General features: G+C 51.1%; 1 protein-coding gene across 10 annotated transcripts in view; it reads left to right on the top strand.

The window, feature by feature from the left end:
- EPB41L1 (erythrocyte membrane protein band 4.1 like 1) overlaps positions 1-22,128 on the top strand; it is a 155,681-nt gene that overhangs the window by 69,391 nt on the left and 64,162 nt on the right. The gene's annotated exons all lie outside the window — the stretch shown is intronic.

Here is a 22,128-nt window from a genome sequence, read left to right on the forward strand (position 1 = left end):
TAAGAGCTACTGTGCTCTATCCCAGACATGGCTGCATTTCAGTAGGGGAAAATGAAAATACGTAGAGCACCTTAGACAGAATGTTTCAGCTCCAAGAGTGTGTAATGATGTTGGAGCCTTCTAGATCAAATGCACGTTAGGTGTTGGAGTTGTTTATTTCAGATTTTGATGGGACTATTGAGAAGTCCTAATTTAAATAGGGATGGAGTTTATCAAGGTGCCTGACAGTCCTTTGGCTGGAAATCAGGGCTGGGGCTGTGCAGCAAAGTATCCTTTTATCTCTCTCCCCCTCCCCATCCCTCCCCTGGATTTGAAGCAAGAAAGGATATAGAAGGCTCATGCTCAGCTCTTGTTCCCTGGTGACTGACCTGTAATGAGTCAGATGTTTGCAGCCAAGGAAGAGGAAAGTGTGAGTGAAGGGAGGTAGAGGGGCTAATGACCCAGCCCAGCCTTAGCAGGTATATGTGGTATTGATCAGCTAGATTGGAGGGCTGTCTGCGGAGTGTGAGCCCCAGGAGAGAAGGGAACTTGCCACTAGGGGGTTTCATGTGATGAGCCTGGTCTGGGAGTGTGGGAAAGGAGCCCAGTTTGCTGCTCTGTGCAACGAGGTCTGCTGTGACTGCAGTATGCATCAATCAATGCGCGGGGGTGTTAAAGTTAGAGAAGAGGCTGCTCTGCAGAAAGCAGAGCGTTGTACACTCAGCATCAGTCCGGTGGGGAGCAGCCGTGCTGCAGTCATGGGATGGAAAGCGCTCGCAAAGGTAGGAGCTGCCTGGCAAAAGGGTTGGGGACAGGCAAATGCTGGAAGCATGGAGGCAGCACAGATTCCCCAGCAGTTTGCTGCTCAGGTCTGTCTGCATCGCAGCAAGACTGACTCCATTCTCCCCAAACTATCCCCAGCAGAGATGTACTGTGCGGGGTGAAGCCCACAGCCACCAACCTAAGGCAGTGGCAGCTGGAGTGTGGTGTGGCTCCCGCAGCCGGTGCTGCAGAGGGGCAGAGGCATCTTTTCAGCGGGAGGCTAATTTTGATGGGGGGTGTGCAGCTTCCAGAGGAATCTCTGCTTCTGCTAGTCCCTGGGAAGCAAAGGCTGGGAGTGCGTTTATGATCATACTGCCAAGCTAGCTGGAATGAATTTGCCTTGCCTGGGGACCCACTGCAGTCTGATGCCTTACAAGAGGGGTCTTGCCCCCCCCCCCCCCCAAAATAAAAGCAACTCACTCGAGCTGCCAGTCTGTGTCTGGCTAGGCTTGCTTGGCCAAGTTGTTTCTGAGCTTTGTTCCAAGCCACTGTGCCACAGAACGGAGTAGTTTTGTGTTGTCAGCTCTGCATCTGGTGTTAACAGTGGGGTATAACCTATAGCTAAGCGACTGCGGGGTATTGGGGTATCAAGACGCTTTGGCTGGACAAGTGGAACCCTCCACCTGTGGGACTCTCCTATGTGCTCAGGTCCCCTCATATACGTCTTCCAAGGCCCCGTGCTGCCAGTTGGGGAGGGCCAGCATGAGTGGCTGTCTCTGGAGCTCCTCAGCAGCTCTCCTGGGGCAGCTGGAGGGTGACACTGCACTGCTGCCCTGATTTTTCTAGGAACAGAGCCTGCTTCTGCCCAGCTCTGCTTCTTCCCTAAACACAGAACTGCTCAGCTATTACCACTGCCAGGCAGGCCAGCGATAACCTTGCAAACTTACTGGCACCTGTCGTTTCCTGCTGTGGGAAGCTGAAGGTTGTTTCCGAGAGAGTATGAAGCCACTGAACCCTTTAACTGCTTCGTTTCCCTGTGCCCATGGTGCTGCTGGAGGAGGAAAGGTATGTCAGGATGTACAGGCACATCTGCCAGATGGACCCTCAGCTGCGATATGCCTGGTCCAGGCTGCATTGGTGTGCCCAAATGAGCCAGCAGTACTGCTGGAGCATTAAAGGTGGACCCATCCAGCCACACATCTGATGTTCCCTGCTCTGAGAGGCAGCTAGAGTGTTTGGCAGCAGCCAGATGCTCACAAGAGGTAGGAAGAAGAGAGGGGCACAGATTGGTCCTTGTGCAGTTGCAGAACCCCCAGCCACATGAGACCTGTGAGTGGATGCCCAGGACCCAACCCTAGGGCTGGTCAGAAGGGGCTTGTGTTCAGACTCCCAGCCATAGGAACAGATTCCTGGGTGGAGGCTTAGGAGAGGATTAGGGAAGGGAGGATCAAGGAGCTGAGAGAAACCAGGGAAGTTGATATTGCATGTGTTTGGAGGAGAGGGAGCGTAGAGGAAGGGGAAATGCTTCAAAAGTGGAGAGAGAAAACCTCAGTAATACGTCCCAGTGCAGTCCTTAATTATATCATGGGAAAGGATTGGGCAGCACAGGCCAGCCTGCAACTGGCCTCCCACATTGTGAATGCCTAATGTCCTGCAGATAGGCACAATGAAAGAGATGCAGCTGGGAGATGGGCAAGAAATGGTAAAGGACAATCACAGGGAAGGAAAGACTGATGGAGAAAATGAACAGGGGAGAGGCTGGTGAGGCAGGCAGAGGAAGATGAAATATAGCCAAAAGAAGATAACAGCAGATTTTAAAATAGACTCAGATAACAGTGAATGAATGAAATTGGGACGGTAAAAATAGAAAGATGGACTCAGATAAGAAATTGTGTCATGAATGAAGAGAAGGAAGGGTTCTGAGGCGAAAAGAGACATCAGACAATCAGAATGTGTGAGGGAAGCTGTGAGATTTGTGTGGGAGATGCTGGGGGTTGAGAGCCTGGCAAACATGTGAATTCAGACACCAGCGAGAAAAGGGAGAGTGAAGGGGAACAAAGTAAAGAGGAAAAGAAAACAAAGGAGGTAGGCAAAAGTTAAGGATTACCATAGGAACTGCCAGCATTGCCTGTCATTCAGGTTTCCTTGACCCTTTCCATTAAAAGAGCCTGTGATTTCAGCTGCTTATAACTTTGCCAACTGACTTGAACCATTTGGGCTGAAATTTTTCATGCTGGGTGACTGCCTCAGGCTTCTATTATTGAACTTCAGCAGAAGTGGTCCACCTGCTTCCAAGAGCAAGTTTACGGGAAAATACATTCTTTTGCCATTTTAAAATAATAAAAAGCCTTAGTTGAGCAGCCCTAATACTCTAAGCCTGGGAGCAGGGGCCTGGGATTTTCTAGGGATGTACAGTTTTCCATTCCTATGAAAGTGTACCCAAATTTGGTCAAGACAGAGGCTTTTGATAATCTCAGTTTGCATGTACTCTATAGAGACTTACTAGAGTTCAAAAGCTAATTTCTCCAAGGATTCCTTTGCTCTAAGCATGGTCCTTTCTGAAGTTGCAAGGATAGAGCAGGATTCTCCCAGCTGCCACAGACCGTTCTGGTTCTGGACATGGGAACTGAGATCAAGGGAACTCTCCCTTCTGTGACTTCTCTGCTGGCATTGAGGGAGCATGAAGGAGCAGACTGAACAAAATACAAATGGAATAAGAGCAGGGAGAGAGGTAGGGAAGGAGGGAAGACTGGGATAAGGAGCTTGCAGGAGGAGACTGTATGCTGTGAGGATAACAGGAGCAGGGAGAATGGAGATCTGGGAATTGGGTGGAGGATATAGATTGGACAAGGACTGTGAGGGTGGAGACTAGGACTGACTGGGCAAGAAGAATATGCTGAAAGCAAATGGAGAAGGGCAAGACTGAGACTGGACAGGAGTTGGAGTTCTGGGATTTATTGGGCAAGGAGGCTGAGACTGAGGGTGCTGGATGAGGCAGGAGAGGGACAGAGGCAGAACCATATATGTCTTCTCTAAGGCAGGCAAGGCACACTCCCCTCCAGGGCTTGGAAGTTTCCTGAGCTTCACCATTGCTCTGCTGAATGTGTCATCCTTCTATAGTGTTGTCTACACAGAGGATGACAATCTACTACTGCTGTTAGTTACTTCATTAGCTCAAGCAAGAGATCTATGCATTAGATCTAAAGCAGTCATTTTTAGCCAGAGTGCTGCACCATTCACAAAATAAAGCCAGAGATTTCAAAAAGGAATCCATAGTGTCAAAAACATTTGGACCCGATGAGGTTTTTGTGCGCTCTTTGCAACAGAAAAATTGCTATGGTATTTTTCTGTAGTCAAAAACAAGTGAAAGCAAAGAGCTGGCATTTTCTGCGGGGTGCCCTGAATCTAACAAGATTGAGAACCACTGATTTTAAGGTTCCATCCCAGCTGAGGAGTTGTCCTGGGGCTCAATATGATGCCACAGGATGGACTTTCTGGGTGTTTGTTTAGTTTGCCTGTTTAAAAAGCTGTACAAAATTGTATACAAGTGATATGTCAAAGGCAAGTGCATTGAGTGCAACAGGCTCAAAAGCCAGGAAAATTCAGAATTACTGTTGCCTGTGTAACGTTAGTACAACACCCTTGTAAATATGGCTGTGTAACTTTAATACAGTAGCCTGTATAACCTTAATGCAACACCCTTGTAAATATGGCTGATGGTAGATACAGTGTTTAATTCTGTGATCATGCGCTATCTTTTCCAGCAGACCCCTGTTTCATTCTGTGCACTAGGTGGGCCTACTCTGGGGATGAATCAGCACTGTGCCGTGAAGGAGGCTGTTGTCTGTAGGCCTCCCAGGCTTGTTTGTTGCAGAACCTGAAAGATTTGTTGTGGATGATGTCAAAGCTACAGGAAGAGAAAGGAGGGTCATCAGTGAAGGCAGTTGGATGTTTCCCTGGTGAATTGGATTCTGTCCCAGCTTTTGGCACTGATAGTCTTTGGAAACAAATATTAATCCACAGAGTAAATTAAATGAGTTGGATCTTCCACAGGTGTCAACTGGTTTTATCAGTTATGAATTGGATAAAGGTGGTGGAGCTGCACCAGTCACCCAGTTTGCAGAGCAGGTCAGGTTGCCCACAGCAAACTTTTCAGACCTGTGTGCTCCTCATTTGTTGACAGCCTGAGATGAGAATGGGGGTTGCCACTGCTAACGTTAATGGGAGGTGTGCCCTGCATGCAGAAGTGCCATTGACAGTGCCTCTTGTCTTCAAGAAGAGGTTAGATAGGCATCTGGCTGGGGTCATCTGAACCCAGCACTCTTTCCTGCCTATGTAGGGGTTCGGACTCGATGATCTATGGTGGTCTCTTCCGGCCCTAACATCTATGACTCTATTAAATACTCTGAGGAATCAGGTCCCAGGTTTTAGATTGGGCACCCCAAACAAGCAGATATATCTGGGGGGAGTTGTAAATATGCTGGAGGGTAAGGCTAGGATTCAGAGTGACCGAGACAAATCGTAGGATTGGACCAACATAAATCTCATGAGGTTCAACAGGGACAAGTGCAAAGTCCTGTACTTAGGATGGAGTAATCCCATGGGGGCAACAGCTTAGGCATCAAATCAGGCTGGGGGCTGACCAACTGGGCAGCAGCTCTGCAGAAAAGGACCGGGGGTTACAGTGGACAATAAACTGAATATGAACCGACAGTGTGGCCTTGTTGCCAAGAAGACTAACAGCATACTGGGCTGAATTGGTAGGCGTGCTGCCAGCTGGTCAAGGGAAGTGATTATTCCCTTCTATTCAGCACTGGTGAGGCCACATCTGGAGTACTGGGTTCAGTTTTGAGCCCCCCACTACAGAAGGGATGTGGACAAATTAGAGAGAGTCCAGTGGAGGACAAGGAAAATGGTTTGGGGGCTGAGGCACATGACTTCTGAGAGACTGAGGGAATTGGGCTTATTTAGTCTATAGAGAAGACGGGGGTGAGATTTGATAGCAGCCTTCAACTACCTGAGGGGGGTTTGAAGGAGGATGGAGCTCATAGGGGGAGGGAGAAAATATTATTTGGGGGGGTTGAGCATGTGCATATACACCCCACCCTCCCCCCCATGAGGTAAGTCTGTGGAGGCGGAAGGGGGGAGCAGATCAAAGCCCCCATAGTGAGAGAGGGAGTGGGGCAGAGGCAATGGCAGGGGCTGAGGTGAGTGGGGCCCCGGGGCCAGGACAGGTTGTGAGACTATCGGAACCCCAGACAGCTGGTTCAGGGGTGCTGTGGGGCTCCCACCACTGTGTGCACCCCGGGGGAGGTATGGAGGGGGGCACATGTTCTCTCCAGATTTGTGCACAGGGCAGAGGCAGGCTGCCACTGCAGGCTGGGCTCTATGCCATGCTGCCACTACCTAGGGAGCTCTGTGATGCCATGTGCCTGTGACCCCTGGACTGTGCCATGTCCCCTGCCTGCCTGGCGGCGGCAGGCACATGACACTGTGCAACTCCCACAGCAGTAGCAAAGGCAGAGGGGTGCAGAGTCCCAGCCTGCAGTGGCAGCCTGCCTCTGCCCCCCGCACAAATCTGGGCAGCGCATACCACCCTGCGCCTCCCCCAGGGTGCACACAGTGGTGGGAGCCCCCCTGTGGCCCTGGATGAGCTGCCCGGGGCTCCGATAGCCCCACAACTGACCTCAGGGCCCCGTTCACCCTGGCCCTGCCTCTGCCCCACTCCCTCCCTCACTGTGGGAGTCTCGATCTTCCAGCCCCCTTCCCCTTCACAGACTGAGACTTGCCTGTCATGCTGGGCAGTGATCCACATGCCAGACTGGGAGTGTCTGAGTCTGCTCGCCTCCCCAGCGCCCCTCTCCCTGTTGCAGCTGCCCAGAGCCCATGTCTGGGTTCCTGTGCAGCCTTACCTACTACCCCATGTTTGAGGGGTGCTAAACCCCATTAACCCCAGCCTTCCACTGCCTATGATGGAGCTAGACTGTTCTCTATGGTGACAGATGACAAAACAAGGAGCAATGGTCTCAAGTTGCAGCAAGGGAAGTTTAGGTTAGATATTAGGAAAAACTTTCTTACTAGGAGGGTAGTAAAACACTGAAACAGGTTGCCTAGAGAGGTGGTGGAATCTCCATCCTTGGAGGTTTTTAAGACCTGGCTAGACAAAGCCTTGGCTGGGATGGTCTAGTTGGGGATGGTCCTGCTTTGAGCAGAGGGTTGGACTACATGACTTCCTGAGGTCCCTTCCAACCCTAATTATCTATGATTGTATGATTTGACCTTAATCCATCTGTGCCTCAGTTTCCCTCAGTTTCATACCATAAGGTTAATGCCCACTCATCTCACAAGGAGCCATCTATCAAGGCTTCAGATACTGTAGTGATGAATGGTGTGGAAAAGTCCCTGACGAAAAGAGTGATTCTATCTTCAGAGCAGGGGTTGAAAAAGTTCAGTAGCTGAAACCTGGGGCTGCACATCAAATGCAATAAAACTTAACATGAGCAAAGCACATTTTCTGCACTGAATGGGGCAGGGGTCCTGTAGGAAAACCCACAAGCAGTCTTGTCTTCAAGTCTGTATCATCATTCTGTGCAAGGGGCCCAACAGACAGCCTTATATCTGGTGTTTTCTGGTTTCCTACAGCTTCTTCTATCCTGGGACCTTCCCTGTACTACTCACAATGCTGCCAACACTCATAATTTTATCATGACATGAGTCTCATGACACATTACATTCCCCTTAAAGCACCAGCTCCTGGAGTCATGATTATGTGATAATTATTTTCATTTAAAGACATTTCTAACCTGTGGCTGCAGAAGACAGCTGGAAAACATGGCTCAGGAACAGCTGGAAGGCTTAGAATCTAGAAGACTAATAACTCCCCCCTCCCCCCCAGCATTATTTAATAATATTCTCATGGTTTTTAATCCCATTGCCTGATTTTTAGGATCCTGCCTCATGTTTCATCTACCCTGTATTGGCTGTATTGCATTCACATCTTTTGTCTCTCAGAGCCTTTCCCATGTACTTGGTGCATTAACTGTAGCAGAAATAATCCACCTTGAAAGCACCTGCTTCCTCCTTCCTTCCTGCATCAGGGCATGATGAATTTGCCCTGTTCCTGGCTATTACCGATGAGCTGAACCAAGCCAAGCTGTAGCAGTGCCATCTGGGGAGCCAGGACCACTGCCAAAATGACATGTATGATAGAGGGGCCTGAGCTTCCTGGGAAAGAACAGTTTTGGGGGAAGCAGGGGGTTAAACACCTGCAGGGCTCTGATAAGGCTGATGGGCTGCAGGTATCAGAGGAATAGGGTAGCAGGAAGGTTGTGGGGGAGCAGTGGCAGTGTGTATGTATGCAGAGCCCTTTCTGTAAGCCTGGTGCTTGTTGCTGGAACTCCTGCCTTTGTGTGCAGTGAACTTCCCCTCCCTCCCAGTGGGCACACCTGCAACCTGTTCAGGAAAGGGATGATCCAGTCCCATGTGTTGATGCCCATGCCTGGCTCTGAGATCTTCCTGTTTGGGATTGACACCTCACAGTCTAGTGGTAGAATAGAAGAGGAGGCAGTTCCCCTTGGTTGTTTCAGAGGATAATGCACCTTCCCGGAGAGAGAACACCACACTGGGGCCAAGCCACTGAAGTCAGCAGTGTCAGTAATAGTTATTCATTTGCATTGTGCCCAGTAGCCCCAGTTGTGAGCAGGACTCTATGAATACAGAAGGAAGAGATGATCCCTGCCATGGATGCACAGTGTGTGAATGAGATCAGTCTCTGGTCCTTGCTGCTTATGAAGCAGTTGCCAGGGATAGGCTGAGGCCCATGCAGGTGGCTGGGCTGTAGCAGGCTCTTTGTGCTCGCTGTCCTTATGGCTGTGCTCACTCTTGGCCTTGTGCAATCTCCATTCAGTGCAAGAGCAGCCAGAGGAGGAGGAAGGGACAGTGAGTCCTTGATAGCCTTCAGCCCGATTGCTGGCTCCCCAGGGTTGGCAGCTAGCAGTATGCTTGGGTCTGAATGTAGCCCTTGTAGCTGGGCCCTGGAGCAGAGTTGTGCCAACGTGAGTTCCAGACAGTACTTGCCACAGCTCAATACTTCATTGCGAAGACAGCTAATAGCCCTGCACACATCTGCAGGCCTCAGCTGGAAAAGCTCCACACAGCAGGGCTGGCACCCACCATGGTGTCCTGTGCCAGCAATGAGGTTAGTGACTTCTTAGATGGCCCCACAGATCACCTCCTTCCCTTCTCCGTACCCTGGCTTCACCTTTCTGCTCTGTATTTCCAGCTTGCCTGACATTCCCATATGCTCTCTTTTTAGCACTAGCTCCTCAGGCAGAGGCTATAGGGTTATCCTGGGAGCCTTCTGGCTGAGTACCATGGCTGTAGTGGGGACAGTGGCTGTCATGTCAAATGTGTATTGCCCCAGCAGCCCCTCTCTGTCTCTACACAGTGCACATGGTGTGGGAAGAGGCTGTATCAGGCTGCTCTGGGTAACATTTTGCTAGGACTGGTTGCTGCTCTTAGCATGGCAGCCAGCACCATCACAGCAGCTCTTGTACAGAGCGAGCAGCTTTCTTCAGACCCCACATCCTCCTGTCCAGCGCACCTGGAAACTCCAGAATGAAGCTGCCATAGGGGTGGGATGGCAGTGACTGACTCTTGGGGAGTCTTGTCATGGTGCAAAGGGCAGATAAGCACCTATCATAAAAACTCAATGGGAATTGGACACCAAACTCCCCATGGCACTTCTAGAAATCTCAGCCAGGGCCCAGAGGAGTCCAGGACAGTCTGGCTTAGGACCTCAGAGCAAACCCCAACTCTTTACCAAAAACTCCTTGGGGTCTACAGCAGACAGGGAGGTTTTGGGGCATGGCGTCCTCCTTGTGTGCTGCTGACCTCAACCTGGTAACTGCCTGTGAGCAGCACCTCAGTACTGATAACTGCCATTCAGTGCAGCTGCCTGGGGAAGAGGAGGAGCTGCCCTGTCCCTTGTGGAATCAGACCTGGCGGTTCCTGAGAGTCTAGCTGGGTGCTTGTGTCTCTGACACAACCCTACTAACGTGCCATCAGTCCGGGCCTGTATCCACACCCCTCCTGGACAGAAGCCCTGGGTGCTGGGTTGGTGCTGAGGATCTGGCTGGGGCATTCCTGCAACCTGGCTACCCTGTCAGACAAAGTGAGGGCAACCTTGGGACTGCTCTGACTTGAGCTAACTTAGTCCCCTGTGGCTCAGGGCTTTGGAGAACAGCAGTGCCCCCCCAGCTTGAGCTCAGTATCAATGCTTGGATGAACTAGGGCCCAAGTCTTCTCGACTTCCCTATAGTGACCCCTGCTTTGCACTGATGCAGTGCAAAACAGAATCAGTCCCCATAGGCTGGGGTCCAGAGCAAAGGAACTGGGCAGGCAGCAGCTGCTGGAGATGCCGCTAGAGGCTGAGGAAGTCATTAGAGAGTCATGAATCACGGTTACAGACTTATCAGCTGTGACACTTTCCCTGTGATATTTCTCACTCCCAACCTGCTGCAGTCTTGCGATCTCCCCAGCATAAATCGGATGATTCTCATCCCATCCGATGAGGCCATGGCTGTCACCAGTCAGATGTAACTTATCACATAGAGAGCGGCAAGATGGCTGCTGTGAATGGCTCCGCTCTCACAGAGGCTGGTGGAAATCAGGAGCATCAGTGATATTGAGTGATATTGCTACAAAACTGGAGGGAGAGGGGAACTGAGTTTGAGAGGAAGAGTGAGGGTCAGGTTTTGATAGAGCCAGGATCTGAATGAATCTTGTGGGGAAGGAAGTGGAGCACAGGTCTTTCGGAGCTGGCAGAGGTCTGGTGGGTTGGAACAGTTTGGGCTCCTACTGACTCAGATGCCCCGGGATGCGTGCAGGGCTGCCCCATTCCTATGTGGACTGTTAGGAGCAGGAGTAGCAGCACACAGAAGACCTGAATGCCTCTCAAGGCCTTGTCCTTCAGCAGAACAGATGCTCTGGTTCATGGGCAGGACATTTATACTTCCCCGTGGATTAGAGTCTGGCAAAGCTTTTAAGACTCACGACATGCAGAACCAAGCCTTGCCTTTCCAGGGAGCAGCTCCCTGCATCTCCTGTCATCTCCATGGCTTGGCTGTCAACAGGCCGTGGGGCCCACAGGAGGAAGAGACTGGGGAGGCAGGCAGAACATTTCACAGGCTTATTCTGTCTTGCCACAGGGGATCGTGTGTGCTCCTGTCTTGTGCTGAACCTGTGCTTTGGTACCACTGGTGCTCCCAATGAAATACAGCCATGGCCCTGTTTGCATGCATGAATGCTGTGGTGATTTCCTGTATGAGATTAAGCCAGGAAGATGGCTTCCTTCCCAGGACTGTCTTGCCTGCTTCTTAGCCTCCAGGGGCATGTCTTGCTCCATTCTCCTCTGTGGTTTGCTGGCTCAGCGCCCAGCTGCTCAGAGGGGCCTCAGTGAGGCACTCCTGTCTGCAGCAAGCTGTGTGCTTCCTTAGAGCCAGGTTTCCCAGCCTAGGGCAGAGCAGGGTGGGAAGAGGCGGAGGAGGAAGTGGCAGTAGAGTTGCCAACCCTCCTGGATTGGACAGAAGTCTGCTGGAATCTGCATTGATCTCCTGGTGACTATTAAAAGCAATCCGAAAGATTGATGTTGTGAACAGGTTGAACAGTACAGTTAATGACTAGAGGTGCACCAATACATCAGTCCCATATCGGATTGGCACCGTTATAAGGAAAATTTACAGTATCGACAATTGGCTTTTTTTGGCTGATGTGGCCAATAATGTTGCCGATAAATACCCCATGCATGTGCACAGCTGCAGCGTAGCATGGAGCCAGCCAAGAGCACAGCTCAGCAGCATGGAGAGCAGCCAGGTCCAGCTGGTAAGTCTGTTGTGAGGGAAGGGGCGTTGGGGGAGGGGGGTGCAGATCGAGGCCCCAGTAGTGAGGGAGTGGGGCGGGGGCAGGCGCTGCACAGCTGGTGGGGCGAAGGATGGAGCTGTGAGTGGCTCTTCCAGGGGGCATAGGGAGGGGATGGTGGCTCCCACTGCTGCATACACCCCGGGAGGGCAAGGGGGCATGTGCTTCCAGATCCATGCATGGAACAAGGCCAGGCTGCCACTGTGGGCTGGGGCAGAGTGAAGCCAGGCTCTTCCTGATGGGGTTGGGCTGGGCTGTACTCACAGCAGGTGGTGGTGGTGCTGGGAGGGGGGCTATGGAAAATTTTGGGGTGGCTGCAGTCCCTCCCCCCCGCCACCACCACCATAGCCCTCTTCCCAGCACTGCCACTGCCCACCCCAAGTGCAGCCCCAGCCCAGCCCCTCTGCCAGGAAGGGCCTGGTGCCACCCCAGCCCTCAGCAGCAGCCTGCCCTCGCCCTGCATGCAGATCTAGGGGCACATGTCCCCCATGCCCTCCCAGAGTGTGTGTAGCGGTGGGAGCTGCCCCACCCCCTCCTGGTCACGGCTGTCCTGTGCCCCACCCCAGCTGTGCAGTGCCTGCCCTGCCCCATTCCCTCCCTCAATGGAGGGGCTTCAATCTGCCCCCTTCCATGTCCCTTTCCTTCCCCCACAACAGACTTACCAGCTGGGTGCTACTCTCCAAGTTGCCCGGCTGCATATTGGCAATTGGATCAGTATCAGTCAATATGGCTCGTTAAAATTGATATTGGCCCAAAAATCTCTATTGGTGCACCCCTATTAATGACATTACATCATGTTGGAAAAAAATTTCTCCTGGAATAGCTTTAGAGTTGGCAACCCTAAGTGGCAAGGACTGGGATCTACCCTAACTGCATTGCATACCCATGCCTACAGTTCTGGGTCAAACAATCGCCAAACAAGTGAAACAAATTAGAAGGAAATTTTTTTTATACACACAAAAAGGGACCTAAAAGGCAGAGAGGAGGGCAATGTTGCCAGGCAGGGTACAGATGGGAGGTAGCACCCACCTGTCCATGCAGCCCAGGCGGTCTCCTGAAACATGGCCTAAAGGCTAGGATAGTAGGGACGCATCAGAGGCTACCCCAGAGATGGATGTTTTGAGCTTGGAGCCTTGCTGGTTGGTGGCTACAGCCCTGTCCCCTTAGAAACTTCGCACTGCAGACAACAGGACTTTGGTTCTGAAGATTCCCACAAACCAGCAGGCAACCTGAAAGTCTTGTGATCCAGCATGCAGTGGGCTGCAGCCCCTGTGGTGTGCAACTTGTGTGACACAGTGACTGCTCTGTTCCTGCAGCTGTTCTGCCAGGGCATGTCAATACTAATATGGTTTCTCTGAAATCGCAGATCAAGCAGGGACTGTTGCCCACCTGTTTGGAAACAAATTGTGTGATAGTGTGGTGCAAAAGGTGGCCCATGGTACAGTGGCACCAAGGGACCCTTTTTGGGTGACAGGAAGCTACTTGGTGGAAGGAATTAGGAAGCCAAGGGAAGGGAGGAATATCTGGAGCAGGAAAAGGATGGGACATAGGAAGAGGTGGTGGATGGAGCAGGGATAAACATACAAACCTTGAGGACTCTTCACACCATCCTGAGCTTTCACAGCACAGCCAGGCCCCGTACCTTGGGAACCTTGCTCCCATCCTCTGTCATCATCCAATCTCTACCATCCTCCACTGGCTCCAGATTAAGTCTGCTAGGTTTGCACAAGTGAAAGGACATGGCTCGTGCCCCTGGCAGCTGGTGGGGAGCACAGCAGCGCAAGGAGCATGGTGGTGGTAAGTGGGGAAACTCCCGCAGACGCTGGTGGTGGCGGGGTGGGGCGAGTGCTGACCAAGGGTCGGCGACCACCCGCAGCCACCTCCAAGCCAGCAGGGATTGTGGACCGACCGCTGATGGCAAGGTGGCAAGTGGAGCCTTTTTTGTAGGGGGTGCACTGGCATGGTCAGGGGGTGCACATGCACCCGCATGCACCCCCACCATGCGTCGCCCCTGCTCCCTGAACTTCCAGCCCTGCCACCGGTGCACGTGGTGCTGGTAGCTGCAACTTAGCCGGCAAATGGGGAGTGAGCCAGGCACCACCAAGCTAAAAAAAGTCTCCCCAATCCAAGCTGCACAGCCAGGCTGGAGATTCTAGCAGCCTTGTGTCCTCTGTGGATCAAGCCCAGAGGTATACATGGAGCACATGCTGGATAATAGGTAGTGCAGCTATTCTGTGTTTGCTTTAAAGAAGCTTCTGGCTGCTTTGGCCCATGTCCATGCAGATCTCCCTAGTGTGGTCAGGGTCCTTAGCAGCAATGGCCCTTCTGTGCCTCATTTTTTACTTCGTTGTATGTCTTCCTCATCAGCCTGGGTCACTCTGCGGATTCTCCCTACTTTCCCAGGCACCTGATGGAAGTAGGGCTTTGTTGGGGCATCTGGTATTGTAGCATGGCACTAGAGGGGACAAGAGAGACAAACACCAAAACATTCATGCTCAGGTCAGTGCAGGTTCCCCTGTAACTGCACATGGGAAGAGGGTTTGTGTGTTTATGACTGGGACTGGAGAAGCTTCCCCTTCTAGGAGCTGATGTAAAGGAGGATAACAGAGGAATAGGAGAGAGAGGAAAGGTAGAGATGTTATTATACAGCCGGGGGTGCTAGGGAGGGGCTTGGGAATAAGCATATGTTCTGCCAATTGCCTGCATCTTTGGTCAGCACCTGTGGCCTCTGCATCATTGTAAACCAGCTTGCACCCCTGCTTTTTCTGTGTCTGTGCTGTTTATTAGGGAGACAGCCTGGTCTAGTGAGTGGGGCACTGACCTGAGGGGCACGAGAGCTGGGTTCTAGCCTCAGATGCGATGTGTGATCTTAGGGGAGTTGCTTCTCTTCTGTTTGCCCTTTTGGATAGGGCAGGGCAGGGTGGCACATTAGAGACTAACTGGTCTTTGGGATGGGGAGTCTCTGACTATGTGTGCGTCCAGTGCCCCAGCACTCCAGGGCCTTGATCTTGGTTGGGGTTATGAGACGATGCTGTAATAGTCAGAATGGGAGCCATGTGCAGACGCAGCGCCCCTGGTAACTGTGATCCTTCTTTACCCCCCTCAGAGCTGAGTAAGCTTCTCCTGAGCCCGTGTTTGCATCTCGCTGCCTTCTGCCAGCCACTGGCGCCTCCATCGCAGACACGCTCTGTATTTTATGGGTTGAGCCTGGAGCAATGGGAGCTGATAAAAGCCAGACACTCATCATTTATGGATAGCACTGATGAGGGGCAGGGGAGAGGATGCAGGGTTTTGGAGGCTGTTGTGGCAGCTGAGCACGGTGCTGGGGGGCACAGAATGGGTAACGCAGGATGGGAGGTACATGTCTCTGGCAGGCAGATGGGGCAAGGGAAGGGTTGTCTCTTCTATCCTTAGGGGGCATGGGACAGTGGCTCAGAGGCATTGAGAGCTGTAGAGAGGTTCTCCCCTGAAGAGAGAAACACTCCTGGCTTCCCATGATGGGCAGCTCTGGGGAGCACATCTCTAGCAGCCTGGGGGACTGAGGGGCAGGCCTGCTGCTGTGCTGCATGATTTTCACCAGAGAGATTCCCCAGCCTGTCAGCACATGCTTCCATCACCATCCTCCTTTCCCCACCCCAGCCATTTTTCACATCAGTAGCTGCCTCGCCTGGTTTCTGACAGCAGCAGGCTGGGGCAGGTGGTGAGAGGGCAGCCTGGGCTGCAGCGTGGGGGGTGCAGGGGGTGAGGATCTTTATTTTTGGCATGTGTTTTGTATCCCTCCTGTAATTCCTGCTGAGGCTTAGCTCTGAGCTTCACCATTGCTTCTGTGTGGCCCCCTGTGCTGATTCCCGCTGAGAGAAGTCAGAATTGGGGTAGATGGGATCTACCAAATGAAAACATCCCCAAGGTTACTCGCTAACAGGGTCACCTGCCAGGCAGTGCTAGGCTTGGGGTAGCCATGGGCCAGTGCCCTATTACTGTATTTTGTAGCAAAGTCTGGCAGAAACAGACTCTGAAAATCGACCAGGTCACTTAGGTGAGGGTGAAGGAAGGTTATGAGGGAAGTATGTGTGTGTGCATGCGTGTGCGTGCGTGCATGTGCGTGCGTGCACGCGCATGCACGTGTGGAAGGGGAAGAGAATGCAGGCGGAGTAGTGTTCTGAGTTTACTCTGTAGAAATAGTTGCAATGCTTGCCATTTCTGAAGGCTCTGACAGGCCATGCCTGGGGCAATGAGCTCTCGGAGCAGGCATCTGTGCCTTGCAAAGCTTCCCTTTGTGGCAGGCCTGGTCTCTGAAGGAAATTATTCCCATTGGCATGGAAAGCACACCAATGAGCTTGCAGCCCTGCAGTATGTCTGGGTGTGGACTAGGTGCGTGCTCTGATCTGGCACCTGGCTGCAGGGCCTCTATATTGTTAAACCAGACATAAACTCCTCTCCTTGTCAACCCATCAGTGTGGAGTTAGAAGGCACAGAATGAACAGCCCAGAGGAAATTTTTAAATGTAGAGAAATATTTCAGCTCTCCTCCTGCCAGTGCTGCCACTGCCCTTGGGAGTGGAGTATTGGGAATGTCAGTTCAGGGAGAGCTCTCAGCTGTGTAGGACCTCTCCCTCCCAACGGGAGGCACTAGTTCAGGTGCACCAGCTATAGGGGTGCTAGTAGTTAGCCACACAGAAAGCCATGGGGCGGGGGTGAGAGGAAGGAAGACTGTCACAGCATTGTCGGAAATGTTGGCTGGGGGCAGGTAACAGCTAGCCCAGGGTCACAGCCTCCAGGATGATGACTTTATGTCCCAAATAGAGCTGAGAGTTGCTTAAGCTGGCCATGTGATGCACATTCAAGTTAACCCTTCACACTGGCACTGGGCAGGGCTTCCTTGACTAAATGTTTTACATTGAAAATGCTGATTTGTAAAAACTGAAACTTTTTTTGCAGGAAATGAATTTCCTGTTGGGGGAGTGGGGGGAGAAAGGGGACTAAAAAAAAATCCATGTGCAATTGCTCGAGTGAAAATGTTTATATTTTTGCCTTTCCAAGTGACTTTTCATTCAGACATTTAAGCTAATGCATAGTAAAATAAAAAAAAGTTTTTAAAAACAAGAATGGACAAAATTGGAACAAATTTGGAACAAAATTTTGAAATAATCCAAACCAGCTGTCCTGATTGCCCCAAACTGGTGTTCTGGCTGATGTTTCTTCAGATCCTGAAGATTGGTGCAGTTTTGGCTTTTTGTGCTGATTCAAACAGGGAATATTTTTTGAAATCTCTCAACTTTTCCCAGTTTAGGAAAACCATTTGTCACCCAGTTCTGCAATAGGCTTCCCTGCCCCCCTGTGTGTTTTCTAGGAGACAGCGCCATACACATTTATTCAGGTGCTAGCAGGAGACAGATAATTCATAACAGCAATGCCTCAGAGAGCTTTTATAGTTTCTTTTGCAACTGTGTTGTAGATCTCTCTGCAGATGAGACCAAGGGCCATAGCCACAAAGTGCCTAGACATGTGAGAGAGAATATCTAGACCTAATAATATAAAAAGAAAAAACTGTTCTTCAATGGCACCATTTTAAAGGATGCTATCTCACGGATTTTCACACCTGTCAGTGTTTGATATTGAGGCACATGGATATTTGGGGAGGATAAAAGAAGAATCTCTTGAACTGAGACATACACAGGGTGGGGGAGGGTTTGAAAAGCCAAAGTGGGAGCTATGGTAAAGATTTTGTAGTAAAGATTTTGCTAAAAAAAACCCCCTAAGGACAGCTCTTCCTATGGAGGGAGTGCTGTCGCTGGTGTGTGCATGTGTGTGTTGGGGGGCGTATGTGATGACAGGTCCACTTGTGTGCACGTTTGCTTAGGTGCCAATGAGCTCTGCTTCACAGAAAATAGTAGGTGTGTCAGACTGCCAGGGCCTCACTGTTGGCCTCCCAGAAGATGAGCAGTGACAACTCTATTAAAAGGGATTTCTGTCATTTGAACTTGGATGTTTAAAGCCCCGAGCCGCCCTGCCTGCCTGCAAGCTGCACAAGCTGTGAGGGGGGTGAGGGTGGAGAGGGAGTGTGTGCAGGGTCAAGACTAGAGGGGGAGGCGGACTGGAGAAAAGCAGAATCAGAAAAGTGGCTAGAAATGTGAGAGAGCGAATAGAGGGATAGTGGAGGGGGGCGACTGGGGGTGGAATTCAGCAGGAGACAGATTGCCAGAGAAGGTGAGAGACAGACCGGAGGGCGGGGGGGGGGGGGGGGGGGTGCTGGGAGCGCTGTGCCATACGTTCCAGCAGAGTATTTGCAAAGCTGGAGCCTTCTAGCAGCAGTGGCAGTGTCACCTCGCTGGGCAGAGACTGAACAAAGCACATAGCTGGGAAGCTGGAGCAGCATGGCAGAGTCTGGTTTAGCTCAGCTGGTCGACCCCGACAGCCAGGAGGTGTCAGTCAAGAGATCCTGTCTTTTTTGTCCTTCCCTTCCACTCTTCTCCTTTCCCTTGGTCTGGGGAGAGCAGGTGTGACTCTCTGGCTATGGTTTCAGATCTTGCCTTTGTGCTGGGGTCGGTTTGAAGGTGGAATACAGGAAGTGCAGTTCTCTCAAGTGTCTCTTGGGCCTGATCCACATGCAAGCACCTTTGTGATGGCTGGGACAACCCTGGCTATCAAGACTGTGGGCAGCACTGTGGGATCTTCCCCACTGAGCTCTGCTGCCATGCTGTCTCCTTCATCTGCCACATGTTCTGCCCCCCAAATGTGTATGCTGACATGCTTTATCCCCAACCACCCCCTGAGTCCTACCCAGTTCAGCAAACACAGTCCTCCTTTTCCCGCTGCTCCTGCTGTCCTGGGTCTCTTGAGGCGACACAACCTTCTGTGGCAGTGGGAGTGACAGGTGGGAGGAAATATGCTTGTTAGCAGGCTTAGACCACTCAGTCCATGTTACATGGGTCACCAAGGCTCCAGTAGCAAAAGACCAAAGCGTAGTCTCAGCTAGCCCTTCTGGGTAGTTTGTATTTGAGGCTTCATATGGAAGTAGACCCAAGTGAGGAGGGGGCAGTTCTACCTGCACTTGCTGGGAGTGGAGTTCCAGCTCCTGCCTGGAACACCTAACTCTCTTCCTTAGACCCTGGCACAAGTCCTCTTGTATGGGCATGATCTGCCCCAGTGCAGCTATGCCAGTGGCTGAAGTCCCAGTATAGACAAGGCCCCAGTGTCTCTAGGCTGGTATTCTGCAGAGCCAATTGGTCTGATCCTGAGCTGGCCCAGGAAGTACCATCTGCTACATCCTATATTTATTTCAGGGAAGTATTTGGGACCAGCTGAAGATAAGAAGATGGGTTTGCTTGTCACCATGCCAGTTAACCCAGCAGATGTGTAATGTGTAGCTGGGCCCTGGGAAGAGATATGGGAGTTCATAGCAGCAGGGAAAGGTCAGGAAGATTCTTACCCAAATAATTTGTGGCACAAGGAGGATAAGTCACCCTCAGTTTACAACTTTGGTGTCTCCAGATGGGCAGCCCACAACCGGGACACCCCAAAACAGCCTTTGCAAGTGTTTGTTCTAATGGATCCAGCGGCTAGCAAGAAAAGATGAGTGTGGGTACTGGCACGTCCTCCAGCACATGTCAATACATTTTCTTTTTCAAACTGAGCCTCTTTACCATCTCTGAGCAGCAACCCATTCCCACTAAGGAAGGAAATCCCCGAGAGTGATTCTGGACACCCCACACATCTTGGCAGGCAAACAGGTGCCCCTGTACGTGAATCTGAGTGCCATGTAACACACATGGCCTGAGGACATTGAATCAATGTTTTATGGCTCAGTCTCTGGTCTTCTAGTGCTGCTGCTGGCCTGATGCTGTTGGAAAAAGCAGTCAGAACTCAGCTTTTGTTTTTAATTATTGAGACGTTTCGATGTGGTTCCCACCTGGGGACAGTCCTTGAAAGCCACAGTCTATCTGCATAGCCACACAGCTGCAGAGTTCAGTGCAGAGTGGAACAGGGTGAGACACCACCTGACATAGACAAACCCGGCTTCAGGGGAAGAGGGACATGCAGTTGTCATGAACCTTTCTTTGCAGGTACAGAGCAGACCAGGCAACCTGCTCCTTCCCTGCTTCCTACTGTAAGCACTCGTGGTAGATCACTTGTCTTCTTGGAAGGCCTTGCGCTTACTCACTCTCTGTCTATCTTGCTGTGCATTTGTCCCTGGTTTGTGCTGATTCCTGCATCGGAGCTTGGTATGGAGTTAGGAATGCGGCGGAGTAGGTGGAATCCAGAAAGAGTGCTACAGATTCAGATAAAGGTATTGCCCCACCTGTGCTCCAGGTGAATACTCACTTTAGCCTAACAGTGGAGGTGTACAAGCAGCCAGTGACATCGTTGGGAGACAGGTTCCTGAATGGCAACCCACCCCATTCAGGGGTACAAGTAACAATCTCCCATTTCTTGTCCTCACAGGAGGATGACAGAGGATGAGTTCTGGTGCTCAGTGCCCTCCTATGCATGGCTGCCCTTAGCACTCCCCAGTAAGTCCACAGAAAAGCATCAGTTCTCCTGGCAGTGCCACCTGCTGCTTTCATAAGCTACCCACATGCAGATGTGCCCAGAACTTTCACACTGACTTTTTTCAGGCTTATGGGCAGCAGGTTTAGGTTGGTTAAGCCCTGTGTGTATTATGAATACAGCCTTGGTGCGTATGGTCTAGCACAAGGTGTTGCATCATGTCACCTGGCCAGTTGCTTTCTGATTTATATCAGTTTCTGGTTTTCCACCTGCCCCCTGGCAGTCTGTGGACTTTTTGTTGTTGGTTGTAATAAGAACAGAGGCAGACCCTGTGCCTCAGCCTCTGCATCCGTAAATCCTGCATAATTGAGCAAAAAGCATGTTGAGAGTGAAAAGCATTGCTTCTCACTTGTGCTGGACTTGCCAGCTCTGCCCTTTTGCATGCTTCTCTCCTACATTCTGCACGACTACCCAGCACTCTTCATGAAAAAGGCAATAGCATACAGGAAATTGCAAAACATATGAGGATCATAAAGGAAGTCTTGGAGTTTTAAAACGCAGATTTTTTTTCCCTGCATTATTGTGCACACCTGAGATTACTACAACAGCTTTTAAACCAAATCCCTTTTCAGCATCCAAGCGATTAGCTTCCTTTCTGAGCTTTGTTCAGCTTGGTTTATGGAAATACACCAGCCATCTTCATGGTAGCTTGAAGGCAGTCACTCTGCAACTAGCCCAGTGCAGCTGGGATTTGAATCCAAAGCACTTGGTTTTGATGATATTAAAAAAGGATCAAGCTCCCTGCATGTATTTATAACAGTACTAGCAGGCAGCACCTTCAGCCTAAATATCCAAGTGAGTCCCCATAATCCAGCAGCACTAGTGGGCAGCATGTTTCTAGACAGACTGTCCAAATCTTCTATTTCACAAACTGGGCCAGGCTGGAAGCCACAGAGTTTGTGGAAATTTACTACCATAAAGAAGCTTCCTAAGGCTGTCGTGGCAGCAAGTCTCAGCTCAGTGAGACGACTGGTCAGATGCCTTGGCCCATTTGGGTCTTGTTCTTTCCTTCTGTCAGTCACACGTAAAAGGCAGCAAACAAGGAAGCAGTAGCAGGTTCATACGCAGGTAGTGGCTGACCTGTGGAATTCAGAGCAACAAGAGCATGTGGTAGAGCTGTGCCGTGTCTGTAACTGGAACCAGGCCTGGGCGGTTTTCTGATCCTTGATAACACATATAACTGCACAAGCTGGGCTGGTGATTTGGTTAATCAAATCTAATGCTTGAGGGCACAAACTGATCACTGGGGCAGGGCTCACCAGCGCTGCACAGCCAGCCAGCTGGGTTCTGCAAGGCCTCTGCTTCTGTCTCTACATACTGGGCACAGGCACCTCAGATGGGGCCCACTTAGATGGACCCGTTCCCTGATGCCTCCTGCATGGTGACTTCTGTGTAACAACCGGATGATTCATTTCATGAAGGAGCTAGGAATGATATGGAGACCAGGTCAGAGCTGTGAAGTTGAAGAAACTTTTTGCTGCTCCTTGTCTCGGAGTGACAGTCAGAATCCTGGGTAGTACAGCAGACCTGCTTGTGGGCACCTAGCCCTGGCTTCCCAGTACCTGCAGGAGAGAGTTCAGAATTCACTTATGTCCAAGGTCAGCTTCTAAGTGGAGGTGGGAAGCTCTCTGCATCCTTAGCTAGCAAGCAGTGGTGTGATGTGTAGTCACCAGTTTGCACTGTCAGCTAATTGGACTATAGATAGAGCTAAGACAGTGATTTCTCCTCCGGCCCTGTGGAGAGGCTAGGTATGGTAGGGCTCTGCTCCTTGCTTGCTGTTGAGCCACCTGGGCAGCAAGGTTGATCACTGCAACATGTCATCACCTTTGGAAGCCTTTGGCATGGATGTTAACAAATGTTAACTGTCTGGTATGAAATGGCACCAGGCAGGCAAGTCCCCTAAGACTGGGGAGGTTGTTTCAAA

Source organism: Alligator mississippiensis, chromosome 9, assembly GCF_030867095.1.
Source record: "Alligator mississippiensis isolate rAllMis1 chromosome 9, rAllMis1, whole genome shotgun sequence".
Classification (NCBI taxonomy): domain Eukaryota; kingdom Metazoa; phylum Chordata; order Crocodylia; family Alligatoridae; genus Alligator; species Alligator mississippiensis.